Source organism: Centropristis striata, chromosome 17, assembly GCF_030273125.1.
Source record: "Centropristis striata isolate RG_2023a ecotype Rhode Island chromosome 17, C.striata_1.0, whole genome shotgun sequence".
NCBI lineage: Eukaryota > Metazoa > Chordata > Actinopteri > Perciformes > Serranidae > Centropristis > Centropristis striata.
Genome location: NC_081533.1, coordinates 8597420 through 8612602, shown reverse-complemented (window position 1 = coordinate 8612602; position 15183 = coordinate 8597420). Strand labels below are relative to the sequence as shown.

The 15183-nt window shown below is 41.6% G+C and overlaps 5 non-coding genes across 5 annotated transcripts; all 5 read left to right on the top strand.

Moving 5' to 3' along the window:
- Positions 1-601: 601 nt before the first annotated feature.
- Positions 602-683, top strand: trnal-uag (transfer RNA leucine (anticodon UAG)). Its single transcript has one exon. It is a non-coding gene; the product is annotated as a tRNA-Leu (tRNA).
- Positions 684-2507: 1824 nt separating this feature from the next.
- trnam-cau (transfer RNA methionine (anticodon CAU)) lies at positions 2508-2579 on the top strand. The gene has a single exon. It is a non-coding gene; the product is annotated as a tRNA-Met (tRNA).
- A 254-nt stretch (positions 2580-2833) lies between these two features.
- On the top strand, positions 2834-2915 carry trnal-uag (transfer RNA leucine (anticodon UAG)). Its single transcript has one exon. It is a non-coding gene; the product is annotated as a tRNA-Leu (tRNA).
- Positions 2916-4310: 1395 nt separating this feature from the next.
- Positions 4311-4392, top strand: trnal-uag (transfer RNA leucine (anticodon UAG)). The gene has a single exon. It is a non-coding gene; the product is annotated as a tRNA-Leu (tRNA).
- Positions 4393-6542: 2150 nt separating this feature from the next.
- Positions 6543-6624, top strand: trnal-uag (transfer RNA leucine (anticodon UAG)). Its single transcript has one exon. It is a non-coding gene; the product is annotated as a tRNA-Leu (tRNA).
- The last annotated feature ends 8559 nt before the right edge of the window (positions 6625-15183 follow it).

Sequence of the window (15183 nt, the reverse complement as noted above, 5' to 3'; positions counted from 1 at the left end):
TTGGATTTTGGAGTCCAACTATTTGTAAAACACAGATTTTCAGGTACCAGAAGCTGAACCGAAGAGCTGTGGGTTGGCTAAAGACACTGCTTGTCTGGGCTTATTTTAGCTGCTGTGTGTATCTGGAGACTTTTCTTGACGTACCTTCAGGATTTGGAAGATAAGTACGAGGATGTTTACTTAACTTTGTAAAGTGTGAGCTGCTCAAATTTTGGATTTCTGAGTCCAACTATTTGTAAAACAGAGATTTTCAGGTCCCAGACCCAGAACAGAAGAGCAGAGTGGCGCAGCGGAAGCGTGCTGGGCCCATAACCCAGAGGTCGATGGATCAAAATCATCCTCTGCTAGTTAGCAATGATTTGGGCTGGCTAATCTCCATGCTTGCCTGACTGTTGCCTTGTATGTTCACATTGACATGTTTTCACTCGGTTCCCAAGAAAAACCTGTTATTTTCCACAAAACTCACATCACATTTGTTTTATATGGACTTTACCTTCATTTGATGGATATCATTATTCGCCCAGTGAAACATAAACCCAAGGTGCTGATTTACCCTCTCCACATGATCCGTCTTTTAAGTCATGATATTTGAGCGTTTTCAGGTAGTGTGGCCGAGTGGTCTAAGGTGCTGGATTTAGGCTCCAGTCTCTCAGGAGGCGTGGGTTCAAATCCCACCACTGCCTTTTGCTATAGTAAGCCCTTGGGTGAATGTCATATAAACCTCTTATTAGCATAGCTACGTGTAGCTTGGCCTTGGTTATCCTGTGCAACTCAACTTGAACTGTGAAGCAACAGATATTACCAAACAGATAGGAGAAAACATGATTGGCTCTATGTCCACTGCTCTCTTTCCATTAATACTTACCTTGCCTTCTTTTCAGATGACTGAGAATCCAATGCGACAAGTGTGAAAAGTGACAGGCCTTCAGTGCTCAATTGGACACCATTGGTCCAGAGAAGCTAATGCTAATGGTGATGCTGTACCAATCTGTGACAACTCTTTGCCTTCAAATGAACTCTTTTGTGTATTTGGTCCCTTTTCTGGGCCTACCTTTGAGATTCCTGAAGGGAGTTTGGAAAATAAGTAAAAGAATGTTACTTAACTTTGCAAGCTGTGAGCTGCTCAAATTTTGGATCTCTGAGTCCCACTATTTGTAAAACACAGGTTTTCAGGTACCAGAAGCTGAACCGAAGAGCTGTGGGTTGGCTAAAGACACTGCTTGTCTGGGCATATTTTAGCTGCTGTGTGTATCTGGAGACTTTTCTTGACGTACCTTCAGGACTTGGAAGATAAGTACGAGGATGTTTACTTAACTTTGTAAAGTGTGAGCTGCTCAAATTTTGGATTTTGGAGTCCAACTATTTGTAAAACACAGATTTTCAGGTACCAGAAGCTGAACCGAAGAGCTGTGGGTTGGCTAAAGACACTGCTTGTCTGGGCTTATTTTAGCTTTGTAAAGTGTGAGCTGCTCAAACTTTGGATTTCTGAGTCCAACTATTTGTAAAACACAGGTTTTCAGGTACCAGAAGCTGAACCGAAGAGCTGTGGGTTGGCTAAAGACACTGCTTGTCTGGGCTTATTTTAGCTTTGTAAAGGGTGAGCTGCTCAAATTTTGGATTTTGGAGTCCAACTATTTGTAAAACACAGGTTTTCAGGTACCAGAAGCTGAACCGAAGAGCTGTGGGTTGGCTAAAGACACTGCTTGTCTGGGCATATTTTAGCTGCTGTGTGTATCTGGAGACTTTTCTTGACGTACCTTCAGGATTTGGAAGATAAGTACGAGGATGTTTACTTAACTTTGTAAAGTGTGAGCTGCTCAAATTTTGGATTTTGGAGTCCAACTATTTGTAAAACACAGATTTTCAGGTACCAGAAGCTGAACCGAAGAGCTGTGGGTTGGCTAAAGACACTGCTTGTCTGGGCTTATTTTAGCTTTGTAAAGTGTGAGCTGCTCAAATTTTGGATTTCTGAGTCCAACTATTTGTAAAACACAGGTTTTCAGGTACCAGAAGCTGAACCGAAGAGCTGTGGGTTGGCTAAAGACACTGATTGTCTGGGCTTATTTTAGCTTTGTAAAGTGTGAGCTGCTCAAATTTTGGATTTTGGAGTCCAACTATTTGTAAAACACAGGTTTTCAGGTACCAGAAGCTGAACCGAAGTGCTGTGGGTTGGCTAAAGACACTGCTTGTCTGGGCATATTTTAGCTCCTGTGTGTATCTTGAGACTTTTCTTGACGTACCTTCAGGATTTGGAAGATAAGTACGAGGATGTTTACTCAACTTTGTAAAGTGTGAGCTGCTCAAATTTTGGATTTTGGAGTCCAACTATTTGTAAAACACAGATTTTCAGGTACCAGAAGCTGAACCGAAGAGCTGTGGGTTGGCTAAAGACACTGCTTGTCTGGGCTTATTTTAGCTTTGTAAAGTGTGAGCTGCTCAAATTTTGGATTTCTGAGTCCAACTATTTGTAAAACAGAGATTTTCAGGTCCCAGACCCAGAACAGAAGAGCAGAGTGGCGCAGCGGAAGCGTGCTGGGCCCATAACCCAGAGGTCGATGGATCGAAACCATCCTCTGCTAGTTAGCAATGATTTGGGCTGGCTAATCTCCATGCTTGCCTGACTGTTGCCTTGTATGTTCACATTGACATGTTTTCACTTGGTTCCCAAGAAAAACCTGTTATTTTCCACAAAACTCACATCACATTTGTTTTATATGGACTTTACCTTCATTTGATGGATATCATTATTCGCCCAGTGAAACATAAACCCAAGGTGCTGATTTACCCTCTCCACATGGTCCGTCTTTGAAGTCATGATATTTGTGCGTTTTCAGGTAGTGTGGCCGAGTGGTCTAAGGCGCTGGATTTAGGCTCCAGTCTCTCAGGAGGTGTGGGTTCAAATCCCACCACTGCCATTTGCTATAGTAAGCCCTTGGGTGAATGTCATATAAACCTCTTATTAGCATAGCTACGTGTAGCTTGGCCTTGGTTATCCTGTGCAACTCAACTTGAACTGTGAAGCAACAGATATTACCAAACAGATAGGAGAAAACATGATTGGCTCTATGTCCACTGCTCTCTTTCCATTAATACTTACCTTGTCTTCTTTTCAGATGACTGAGCATCCAATGCGACAAGTGTGAAAAGTGACAGGCCTTCAGTGCTCAATTGGACACCATTGGTCCAGAGAAGCTAATGCTAATGGTGATGCTGTACCAATCTGTGACAACTCTTTGCCTTCAAATGAACTCTTTTGTGTATTTGGTCCTTTTTCTGGGCCTACCTTTGAGATTCCTGAAGGGAGTTTGGAAAATAAGTAAAAGAATGTTACTTAACTTTGCAAACTGTGAGCTGCTCAAATTTTGGATTTTGGAGTCCAACTATTTGTAAAACACAGATTTTCAGGTACCAGAAGCTGAACCGAAGAGCTGTGGGTTGGCTAAAGACACTGCTTGTCTGGGCTTATTTTAGCTTTGTAAAGTGTGAGCTGCTCAAATTTTGGATTTTGGAGTCCAACTATTTGTAAAACATAGGTTTTCAGGTACCAGAAGCTGAACCGAAGAGCTGTGGGTTGGCTAAAGACACTGCTTGTCTGGGCATATTTTAGCTGCTGTGTGTATCTGGAGACTTTTCTTGACGTACCTTCAGGATTTGGAAGATAAGTACGAGGATGTTTACTTAACTTTGTAAAGTGTGAGCTGCTCAAATTTTGGATTTTGGAGTCCAACTATTTGTAAAACACAGATTTTCAGGTACCAGAAGCTGAACCGAAGAGCTGTGGGTTGGCTAAAGACACTGCTTGTCTGGGCTTATTTTAGCTGCTGTGTGTATCTGGAGACTTTTCTTGACGTACCTTCAGGATTTGGAAGATAAGTACGAGGATGTTTACTTAACTTTGTAAAGTGTGAGCTGCTCAAATTTTGGATTTCTGAGTCCAACTATTTGTAAAACAGAGATTTTCAGGTCCCAGACCCAGAACAGAAGAGCAGAGTGGCGCAGCGGAAGCGTGCTGGGCCCATAACCCAGAGGTCGATGGATCAAAATCATCCTCTGCTAGTTAGCAATGATTTGGGCTGGCTAATCTCCATGCTTGCCTGACTGTTGCCTTGTATGTTCACATTGACATGTTTTCACTCGGTTCCCAAGAAAAACCTGTTATTTTCCACAAAACTCACATCACATTTGTTTTATATGGACTTTACCTTCATTTGATGGATATCATTATTCGCCCAGTGAAACATAAACCCAAGGTGCTGATTTACCCTCTCCACATGATCCGTCTTTTAAGTCATGATATTTGAGCGTTTTCAGGTAGTGTGGCCGAGTGGTCTAAGGTGCTGGATTTAGGCTCCAGTCTCTCAGGAGGCGTGGGTTCAAATCCCACCACTGCCTTTTGCTATAGTAAGCCCTTGGGTGAATGTCATATAAACCTCTTATTAGCATAGCTACGTGTAGCTTGGCCTTGGTTATCCTGTGCAACTCAACTTGAACTGTGAAGCAACAGATATTACCAAACAGATAGGAGAAAACATGATTGGCTCTATGTCCACTGCTCTCTTTCCATTAATACTTACCTTGCCTTCTTTTCAGATGACTGAGAATCCAATGCGACAAGTGTGAAAAGTGACAGGCCTTCAGTGCTCAATTGGACACCATTGGTCCAGAGAAGCTAATGCTAATGGTGATGCTGTACCAATCTGTGACAACTCTTTGCCTTCAAATGAACTCTTTTGTGTATTTGGTCCCTTTTCTGGGCCTACCTTTGAGATTCCTGAAGGGAGTTTGGAAAATAAGTAAAAGAATGTTACTTAACTTTGCAAGCTGTGAGCTGCTCAAATTTTGGATCTCTGAGTCCCACTATTTGTAAAACACAGGTTTTCAGGTACCAGAAGCTGAACCGAAGAGCTGTGGGTTGGCTAAAGACACTGCTTGTCTGGGCATATTTTAGCTGCTGTGTGTATCTGGAGACTTTTCTTGACGTACCTTCAGGACTTGGAAGATAAGTACGAGGATGTTTACTTAACTTTGTAAAGTGTGAGCTGCTCAAATTTTGGATTTTGGAGTCCAACTATTTGTAAAACACAGATTTTCAGGTACCAGAAGCTGAACCGAAGAGCTGTGGGTTGGCTAAAGACACTGCTTGTCTGGGCTTATTTTAGCTTTGTAAAGTGTGAGCTGCTCAAACTTTGGATTTCTGAGTCCAACTATTTGTAAAACACAGGTTTTCAGGTACCAGAAGCTGAACCGAAGAGCTGTGGGTTGGCTAAAGACACTGCTTGTCTGGGCTTATTTTAGCTTTGTAAAGGGTGAGCTGCTCAAATTTTGGATTTTGGAGTCCAACTATTTGTAAAACACAGGTTTTCAGGTACCAGAAGCTGAACCGAAGAGCTGTGGGTTGGCTAAAGACACTGCTTGTCTGGGCATATTTTAGCTGCTGTGTGTATCTGGAGACTTTTCTTGACGTACCTTCAGGATTTGGAAGATAAGTACGAGGATGTTTACTTAACTTTGTAAAGTGTGAGCTGCTCAAATTTTGGATTTTGGAGTCCAACTATTTGTAAAACACAGATTTTCAGGTACCAGAAGCTGAACCGAAGAGCTGTGGGTTGGCTAAAGACACTGCTTGTCTGGGCTTATTTTAGCTTTGTAAAGTGTGAGCTGCTCAAATTTTGGATTTCTGAGTCCAACTATTTGTAAAACACAGGTTTTCAGGTACCAGAAGCTGAACCGAAGAGCTGTGGGTTGGCTAAAGACACTGATTGTCTGGGCTTATTTTAGCTTTGTAAAGTGTGAGCTCCTCAAATTTTGGATTTTGGAGTCCAACTATTTGTAAAACACAGGTTTTCAGGTATCAGAAGCTGAACCAAAGAGCTGTGGGTTGGCTAAAGACACTGCTTGTCTGGGCATATTTTAGCTGCTGTGTGTATCTGGAGACTTTTCTTGACGTACCTTCAGGATTTGGAAGATAAGTACGAGGATGTTTACTTAACTTTGTAAAGTGTGAGCTGCTCAAATTTTGGATTTTGGAGTCCAACTATTTGTAAAACACAGATTTTCAGGTACCAGAAGCTGAACCGAAGAGCTGTGGGTTGGCTAAAGACACTGCTTGTCTGGGCTTATTTTAGCTTTGTAAAGTGTGAGCTGCTCAAATTTTGGATTTCTGAGTCCAACTATTTGTAAAACAGAGATTTTCAGGTCCCAGACCCAGAACAGAAGAGCAGAGTGGCGCAGCGGAAGCGTGCTGGGCCCATAACCCAGAGGTCGATGGATCAAAATCATCCTCTGCTAGTTAGCAATGATTTGGGCTGGCTAATCTCCATGCTTGCCTGACTGTTGCCTTGTATGTTCACATTGACATGTTTTCACTCGGTTCCCAAGAAAAACCTGTTATTTTCCACAAAACTCACATCACATTTGTTTTATATGGACTTTACCTTCATTTGATGGATATCATTATTCGCCCAGTGAAACATAAACCCAAGGTGCTGATTTACCCTCTCCACATGATCCGTCTTTTAAGTAATGATATTTGAGCATTTTCAGGTAGTGTGGCCGAGTGGTCTAAGGTGCTGGATTTAGGCTCCAGTCTCTCAGGAGGCGTGGGTTCAAATCCCACCACTGCCTTTTGCTATAGTAAGCCCTTGGGTGAATGTCATATAAACCTCTTATTAGCATAGCTACGTGTAGCTTGGCCTTGGTTATCCTGTGCAACTCAACTTGAACTGTGAAGCAACAGATATTACCAAACAGATAGGAGAAAACATGATTGGCTCTATGTCCACTGCTCTCTTTCCATTAATACTTACCTTGCCTTCTTTTCAGATGACTGAGAATCCAATGCGACAAGTGTGAAAAGTGACAGGCCTTCAGTGCTCAATTGGACACCATTGGTCCAGAGAAGCTAATGCTAATGGTGATGCTGTACCAATCTGTGACAACTCTTTGCCTTCAAATGAACTCTTTTGTGTATTTGGTCCCTTTTCTGGGCCTACCTTTGAGATTCCTGAAGGGAGTTTGGAAAATAAGTAAAAGAATGTTACTTAACTTTGCAAGCTGTGAGCTGCTCAAATTTTGGATCTCTGAGTCCCACTATTTGTAAAACACAGGTTTTCAGGTACCAGAAGCTGAACCGAAGAGCTGTGGGTTGGCTAAAGACACTGCTTGTCTGGGCATATTTTAGCTGCTGTGTGTATCTGGAGACTTTTCTTGACGTACCTTCAGGACTTGGAAGATAAGTACGAGGATGTTTACTTAACTTTGTAAAGTGTGAGCTGCTCAAATTTTGGATTTTGGAGTCCAACTATTTGTAAAACACAGATTTTCAGGTACCAGAAGCTGAACCGAAGAGCTGTGGGTTGGCTAAAGACACTGCTTGTCTGGGCTTATTTTAGCTTTGTAAAGTGTGAGCTGCTCAAACTTTGGATTTCTGAGTCCAACTATTTGTAAAACACAGGTTTTCAGGTACCAGAAGCTTCCAAGACCCTTTTTTGAAGAGCAGAGTGGCGCAGCGGAAGCGTGCTGTGCCCATAACCCAGAGGTCGATGGATCGAAACCATCCTCTGGTAGTTAGCAAATTTGGTCTATATGTTCTGACTGTTGCCTTGTATGTTCACATTGACATGTTTTCATTTGGTTCCCAAGAAAAACCTGTTATTTTCCAAAAAACTCACATCACACTTGTTTTATACGGACTTTACCTTCAATTGATGGCTATCATTATTCGCCCAGTGAAACATAAACCGAAGGTGCTGATTTACCCTCTCCACATGGTCCGTGTTTGAAGTCATGATATTTGTGCGCCTTCAGGTAGTGTAGCCGAGTGGTCTAAGGCGCTGGATTAAGGCTCCAGATTTTCTAATGTAATAAGTTTGTTTTAATCATACCTGAGTAGAAGTTATTTATGGGCAAAAAATATATAATTATATGCCAGTATCAATCCAACTTCTACGGTAAGAATACCAATCTAATTACATATCACTCACCTCATAATAAAGTTTAATCAAGGGTCATCCAAAATAAACAACTTTTAGCTAAAGTAGAATTCAATTTCAATTCAGGTTAACATGTTTGCCTCCTGTTAGTATCCGTAAACGTTATGTTTATTCAAGGTAACACTGGCAACATTACTGCAAGTCTCGACAAAACCGGCATTTCAAATTGCCCTAATTATTCATCTAAAACAAGTTGAAGTTGCTGTGGTAATTTTTTAGAGTAATTTACCATGAGTTAAGCAGTGTAAGCTGTGACACTAACAGACAGGAACATCACGGCAGTGTTAGTCAGCGATCCGGCCAGCTGCTGTCCGTCCCGGTGTAGCATGTAGCCTAGCTTGTTAGCTCCGGTAGCCTCCGCTAGCTTGGTAGCTTCAAGCTAAGTGGGCATGTTTCGGCTGCCTCAGTTGCAGCTCTATGCCCATTTTTGGATTATCCGGGGAGTTGGGCGGAGTCAGCTTTGCCAAATTGGCGACTGTGGGAACGCCCACAAAGCTTCATTTGAGCTCTTCACCCTATGGGTGATGTCACGGAGACTACGTCCATATTTTATACAGTCTATGTCTAAGGCGCAGAATTAAGGCTCCAGGAGGCGTGGGTTCAAATCCCTCCATTTACCATAGTAAACCATTGGTTGAATGTTGCAAAAACTCTTCTTAGGTTGTAGTTTGCAATTTACTTTACCCAACTCAAAAAGTTGACTTTATTGTCAACATTTCAACTTTTTGTCTTTTATCTTTGTCAGGGCAAAATAATTTACAGAAACTTGGTCAATGGGATGACTGTTCACCTGCCTGGCACGGGCTGCCTGGGTCATTAATATAAAGTAGCAAATGTTACAATGCAAAGCTTTTAATTAACTGTAAACATGACTTTTATTTCCTGTAATGTTGGGTGAAAACACCAGGGCCCTCATTTATCAAGCAAGCGTAGAAACAAGCGCAGATCCGAATGTATATTTGGTCTTACGACAGGGTCCACGTGTGATTTATCAAACTGTCGTATCTCGCCAATCACAGCCTAAGAATGATCGGCTGTTGATAAATGTGGCAGCTCGAAACATGCGTAATTTAAATACCACGCCCTAATATATACCCGATTCAGAAGACTCGCCTTCAGAGTTTACGACACCGAAGGGCGCAATACGGCCAAAAAGAGGATTTTTTCACCCTCTAAAGTCAGCTTTATTAGCAAAGTGCACCGTTACAATTAACAATAGGGGCAATATAGACATATTAAAGAAATATGCCGCGACGGAGGTTTATGAAATAAAAGTACTTATAGTTATAAACTCAAACAAGTTAACTGAATATTTTACATTTGGAGCACGGACTTAGAAATTTTCAGCTTGTTGGTTGAAGGAGGTAAACAATGTTTTAAAGTAAGTTTTAATTAAAAAAGAAAAGGAATTTCTCAGAGTCAGAAAGTGAAACACTGACGTCCAACAGCAGCAACACAACAAACTAGTTTTGTTTGGCAGCATAAAAAGTGAAAAGGAAGGAAATCAGTGGTGCTGTCAGCAGAGTAGTAGCGGACTATTAAACTCCCGGCGAGGTTTGAGTAATTACATCGTAAAGTCTAATAATCTATATAATATCCGAATATTGCTATTATTATGATGGAGATATATTATTCACCTCTTTACATTTACTAATAATGATGTCCTAGTCAGAGGAGCGTGTGGCAGCGCTGATTGGAAATGTTTCTATTTGGGCACCACCGCTGGTGAAGGAGACGCTGACGCTCCGGTGTCGGAGCAGGATAACAGTAAACAGCAGAAGACAACAACATTTAATATCCTCTGCTGGTATTCTGTTAAAGAATTTCACGATCGCAGGGTGTATTTATTTTTGGATTATGTTTTAATGATAAATTATGTAGTCTAAACATGTTTTGCTTTGTCACTATTAAAAATCAAAACACCACAGAGTTTTATCAGCTCCAGGCATCGATACTATAGTCTAAGATCAATTCTCCGACTCAGACGTGTGACTTCACGCTGACTCAACTTTGCGTAAACGAGCTGAGAGCAGACGTGAGATCTGATCGTACCTTCCGCTCACGTCCAAATTGATAAATGCCGAGGCTTGCATAGAAATCATCTTACGCCCACTTTACGATCACTTTCTGACGTACACTCGTTTGATAAATGAGGGCCCAGATCTTTTCACTTGATGACTAGACTTCCCTTGAGGACATGTTATAATGTCAGCTGGCACATATAACAAGTTTAAGTTCAACCGTTTCAACTCTCCAACGAGAGCCAACAAAGACACAATCAATTTCTCCCTGACGACACCTTCGAACCAGGTGAAAGACCATATTAACGTATGACATTGTACATACAGTCATGGAAAAAATTATTAGACCAACCCTGTTTTCTTCCATTTCTTGTTCATTTTAATGCAACTAAAACAACTAAAGACGCATTTGTTTGGACAAATATAATGATAACAGCAAAAATAGCTCATAAGAGTTTAATTTAAGACCTGATATCTAGACATTTTCCATGGTTTTCTTGATAATGATTCTGGTTATTATCAAGAAAACCTTTCCTTATATTGCTAGACATATGCTTGACATTAAACTGGACATAGGTGGAACTTGAAAATATTTTTTTTAAAGATGAGGCCAGATGACCATATTCTTCTGTTAACAGTGATAGGTGTCATCGTGAACCTTGCATCATTTAAAGAAAAGGCGTAAAACTGCGATTAAATGTATCAATACTGGGTCCCCCAGTGAATGAATTCAACTGTGAGCAAATCCAAGTCCTTTATTGTCAAGAAAACTCCAGGAATATGTCCTGAAAAATGATTCCTTCAAAAAGCAAGAAATTGGAAAGTCGAGACTAAAAATGTACAGTCAAGTAATGTATGAGCATCTCAAACTGTATCTAAGTACAGTATTTTGTAGTATACAAAGACATTGTAAGTTTAATTGGACAATGCTTCCTTGTACCATGACAGTCTCATAGTTAAAATATCAGTGTCCTGATGAAGGTGTCCTACAGTATCTAGTGTCATTATTGGATTCTCTAGGTGGTGTAAATCTTCTAGAACACTCACAGAGGTGTTGTATCTGCATTGCATCTATGTCTCACTGGGTTTTTTCTCTCTAATGAAACACCCCAGCTGTCATCTCCTCATGTTATCTCTTCTCCCACCTCACGCAACATACGGCATGTGACTCTGTGGCATGGCGTCATTCTCCTCTCCAGGCTCAGTAAATAAACGGAGCCGAGCTGAGGCGATAGCAGCCACTTGCCTGCTTATGAACACTGTTTGGTTAACCCACTCCCTTATGCCCAGCTCTCTTTCACCGTCTCAGTATGTATAGACACAAATATACACACAGGCTCCATCTAACATGTGAGTATAGCCCTCTCTCTTTGTGATTACATACCAGTGTGAGCTCACGGCAAGCCAGGCTCAAGCTTGTTATTCTATCTGCTGTGAAGGCTGATAATTCCTGTGACCAGAACACACTCCACACTCTGAGGTGTAAAAGTGTGTGGAGAGTGGAAGGGACAGGAGGAATGTTCATGTGTGTGTCAAAGAGAAAAGTGAGAGCGCGTTCATCTCCCAGGTCACAGTTTCATTAGACGGGGCAGAATGCACAGAGCATTCACACGACCCCTGTTTGTGTGTGTATAGCCATGACTCCTCTCTGCAGGATGAAGAATATGCTGAAGGAATGCCTGCCTGCTTGGATTACGCTCCTTATTTCTCCTCTGTGTTCATGGTTAAGAGCTATGGGTGGGGAAAAGAAAGCAATAGGGCAGACACGGAATGTGGATCTCATTTATCTCTTATAGGAATTCTCCCATAGTTGGGGAACTCCGCGTTTGTTTACCCTCTGATGTCAGATGAGAGGACTCATGCAATTTGATTTTGATGTGCTGAGCACCAGAGTGGAAGCAGTAGGAAACTGCTAGTTCTTCTTCTTAATGCTCAATATTCACACTGTTTTGCATCGTTTGAACTAGCAGTACACCCAATGTCATCTGGGTCATGTTAGAATGACATGTTTGTGAAACTTTTTGCACTGGGTGGGGTCTAGTTACGCACAACGTGACAAATGAAATGCCAACATTTTCGCAACTATGTCTATTAACACCATCTGGGCACAGCAACTAAAATAAAATTTATTATGTAGAAAGTATTAGTTAGTGTAAACACACTGCATGAAAAGTCAGTCCCCCTCCCTGTTTCAAAGAACAAGAGCCAGAAACAGTGGTTGAGCAAGCTAGACAGTAAATGAAGAGAGAGAGCAGCCATAGGCCCCGTTTACACGAGGACGCTCGCGGGTAAAAACGACAAATTATTTTATGGGAAGTGCCTTTCGTTTAGACGGTGATGGCGTTTTTGGGGCTTAAAAACGCAAAAATCTGAAACCACCCTCCAGAGTGTAAAACTGTCATCCGCTCCGCCTTATCGTGTCCGTCTACACTGCCAAGACGCAAAACTCTGCTCAGATCTGCTCACATCACGTACGCGTTTACATCACATACATGCTCCAGTACAGGAAAATAAACAAACGTGGGATTATTTCCATGCGTCTGACCTTCAAGTTGCTCTGGCAGCTCTCATAAACTTACAGGAGTCTTTCCACCAAATGTACAGGATATGTACAGGTAGTATTAGTGAACAGAGAAGGATCTGGAATTGCCATTTTGGATGCACCAATTGGTCGGAGGTCAGCCAGACGGCTTTGGAAGAGACCTGGAAGATCTAGTGGATGGTGGAGAACTTTGTGGAAGGAGTAGCTGATGAAAATGCGTGGCGTGAAAACTTCCACATACCCAAAGATGCTCTTATTGCTTCAAATGATGCTGCCTGGCATGTCTAAATGCGGAATAAAAAGTGAAGACGCCACTTTTGCATCTTCTGTTCAGACCGTTATCAGGTGAATCACAGGAATTGAAACGTTATATTCTGATTGTTTTAGATTGGTTAAGTGATAAAAAATACACAGATGCACAAAGTGCCGCATTACTAGATTTAATGTGAATAAGAGCTTTGTGCTGTTGCCACGTGTGTGTGTGTGTGTGTGCCCGTGTGTGGGTGTGTCAAACAGACACCCTGACAGACACAGCAATACACTGCACTCAGTAGAGGAGAGGCACGAGGTGCAGGGGAAAAACAGAAGCACATAAAAACACAGCAATGTAACAACTCATTCATCGCTTTGTATCATATGCACTATAAACGGTTTCTCGAGTGAAGTGTGTGAGTATGAGACACTGAGGCCAAGACGAAGCACAGCTATTGTCTTCAACTGAGAGCGAGAGCAGGCTGAACGGACATTTAGCAGACAGTCCTAGCCCAAAATCCTGCTCCAGAGAATCCAGACGAAGGATTCCTGGCTCACTTACCTTTAAAAGTCTGCTGCCATTAAAGAAAATGCATATTAGGGACATTTCCACCAACTGGTTTATGTCGCATAAACGAAGCTGCACAAACATCACAGACGATGGCAGTGTAATGTATTGCTGTAGTCTTGACCTGCAGAGCGGAAACAGTTGATCAGTCCTGAGTTAAATGTTCGCTCAGTCAGAGCTCATTAGGAAAAAGCATATCCATCTCCCGTTTTGCACATTAACTATTTTTTGAAAAACACAAAAAACACCTCAATGTTGGGAATTAAGGTTGCCTCTTTTATGAATAAATGATGCCTTGCACAGGGCGTCAAATATGTTAATAAAAGGGTGTTGTCATAAATGCTATCCCTCCCATAAGGATATCAGATATGGCTGGAATCCAGAGCTCTGCCCCTCTGGCTAGTCGATGAAGAAAAGAGGCAGATCAGGGGTCTCTGATCTGTTTTATCAGGGGACCTCATGTGGAGTCACAGGTCCCTTGACCAATGAGGTTGGCTTGTAGGTGTCATAAATGCAAGCATTCTGGGAGAGATAGTTCCTTCAGGAGCTTAAAATGGCGGTGACTTGCCATTTTGTGAGTTGACTCAAAAAGCTGTTGCATTTTTTGTCCACAAATGTTAAAGTCCACAAATGAACCCAAGATTGACCTGTGGTGCGATCACAATATCATGCAAACATAAAAAAAAATGTTCATGAGCATTTCCGAAAGTTTATTGAACATTCGTGTTTCCATCCTTTTCTCATGCAACTCTTCAAAATGCGCATCGAAATTAGTGGATGGAAACGAAACAACTGTAGCCAAAATGAGAAGGATACTGATGTGGTGGTGTTATTGGTGGTGACAAGAAACTATTGTAGTCAGGAAGAATGTAATAGAGTTACATTTTATGCCCTTGGCCCAATTAGGCATAGTGGCTGGTGTGATCCCACATCTAGATGGTCTCTATTGTTGTGTGTGTACTGTGCACCATAGCTCCTGAATTCTATCTTTCAGCTCCACCTGCCTTGGATCACCTGTGGTGGCCACAGCACCATTTATGTTTGTGTCCGGAACATCAGTACCAATCAGCAACATACTGGATGGTTTGATGAAATGCACAGCCAATTAAATCTATCAGAGACACATTGGCCCACTCATTACAACATTACTTTGCATTTCTGGGTCCACTTTTGTGATCAGATCAATCTGGATGCATGTTGATGTCAGGTCTGAACAAGACCTTTATTGTCTTAGAGCTTGGTCACACCAGCATTCATCATTGCAACATTTTAAGCCCATAATATTTTCAATTGACTTGTCAAGATCAGTGAATTTACTCATGACGTCACAGTGCTGTCTACAGTTCAACTTTAGTAAACTTTGACACTCAAATTTGAATTGACTGGTAAAATGGCAATCTGGTAAATTGGCGAAATGTCTTGACAGTACTGACCTTTGAGGAAATGGAGAGAAACAACGGAGGAAGCATACAGTTACTTCTATGTGGAGGAATGGAGAAATCATAATGCAAAATGGCAAGCTTAAACTGGCAAAATGTCTCGACAGTGTTGACATTTGAGGAATAAAGTGAAACAATGGAGGAATCATGAATAAGCTGCATTGCATCATCAATTTTAATAACTCTGTTAAAAGGAGTAAAAGCCAGTAGATCTTTCCTCTTTCGTCCATTTAGCCTCAAACAAGACTAGGCAAAATAAGTTGCAGCACAATCTGCATGAAGTCACTAAATCACCAAGCCTCCAGCAGGCAACTATTTTGTTTAGCCTGCATGTTCCCCCAGATGATAGTTTCTATGTAGTGAACTTGAG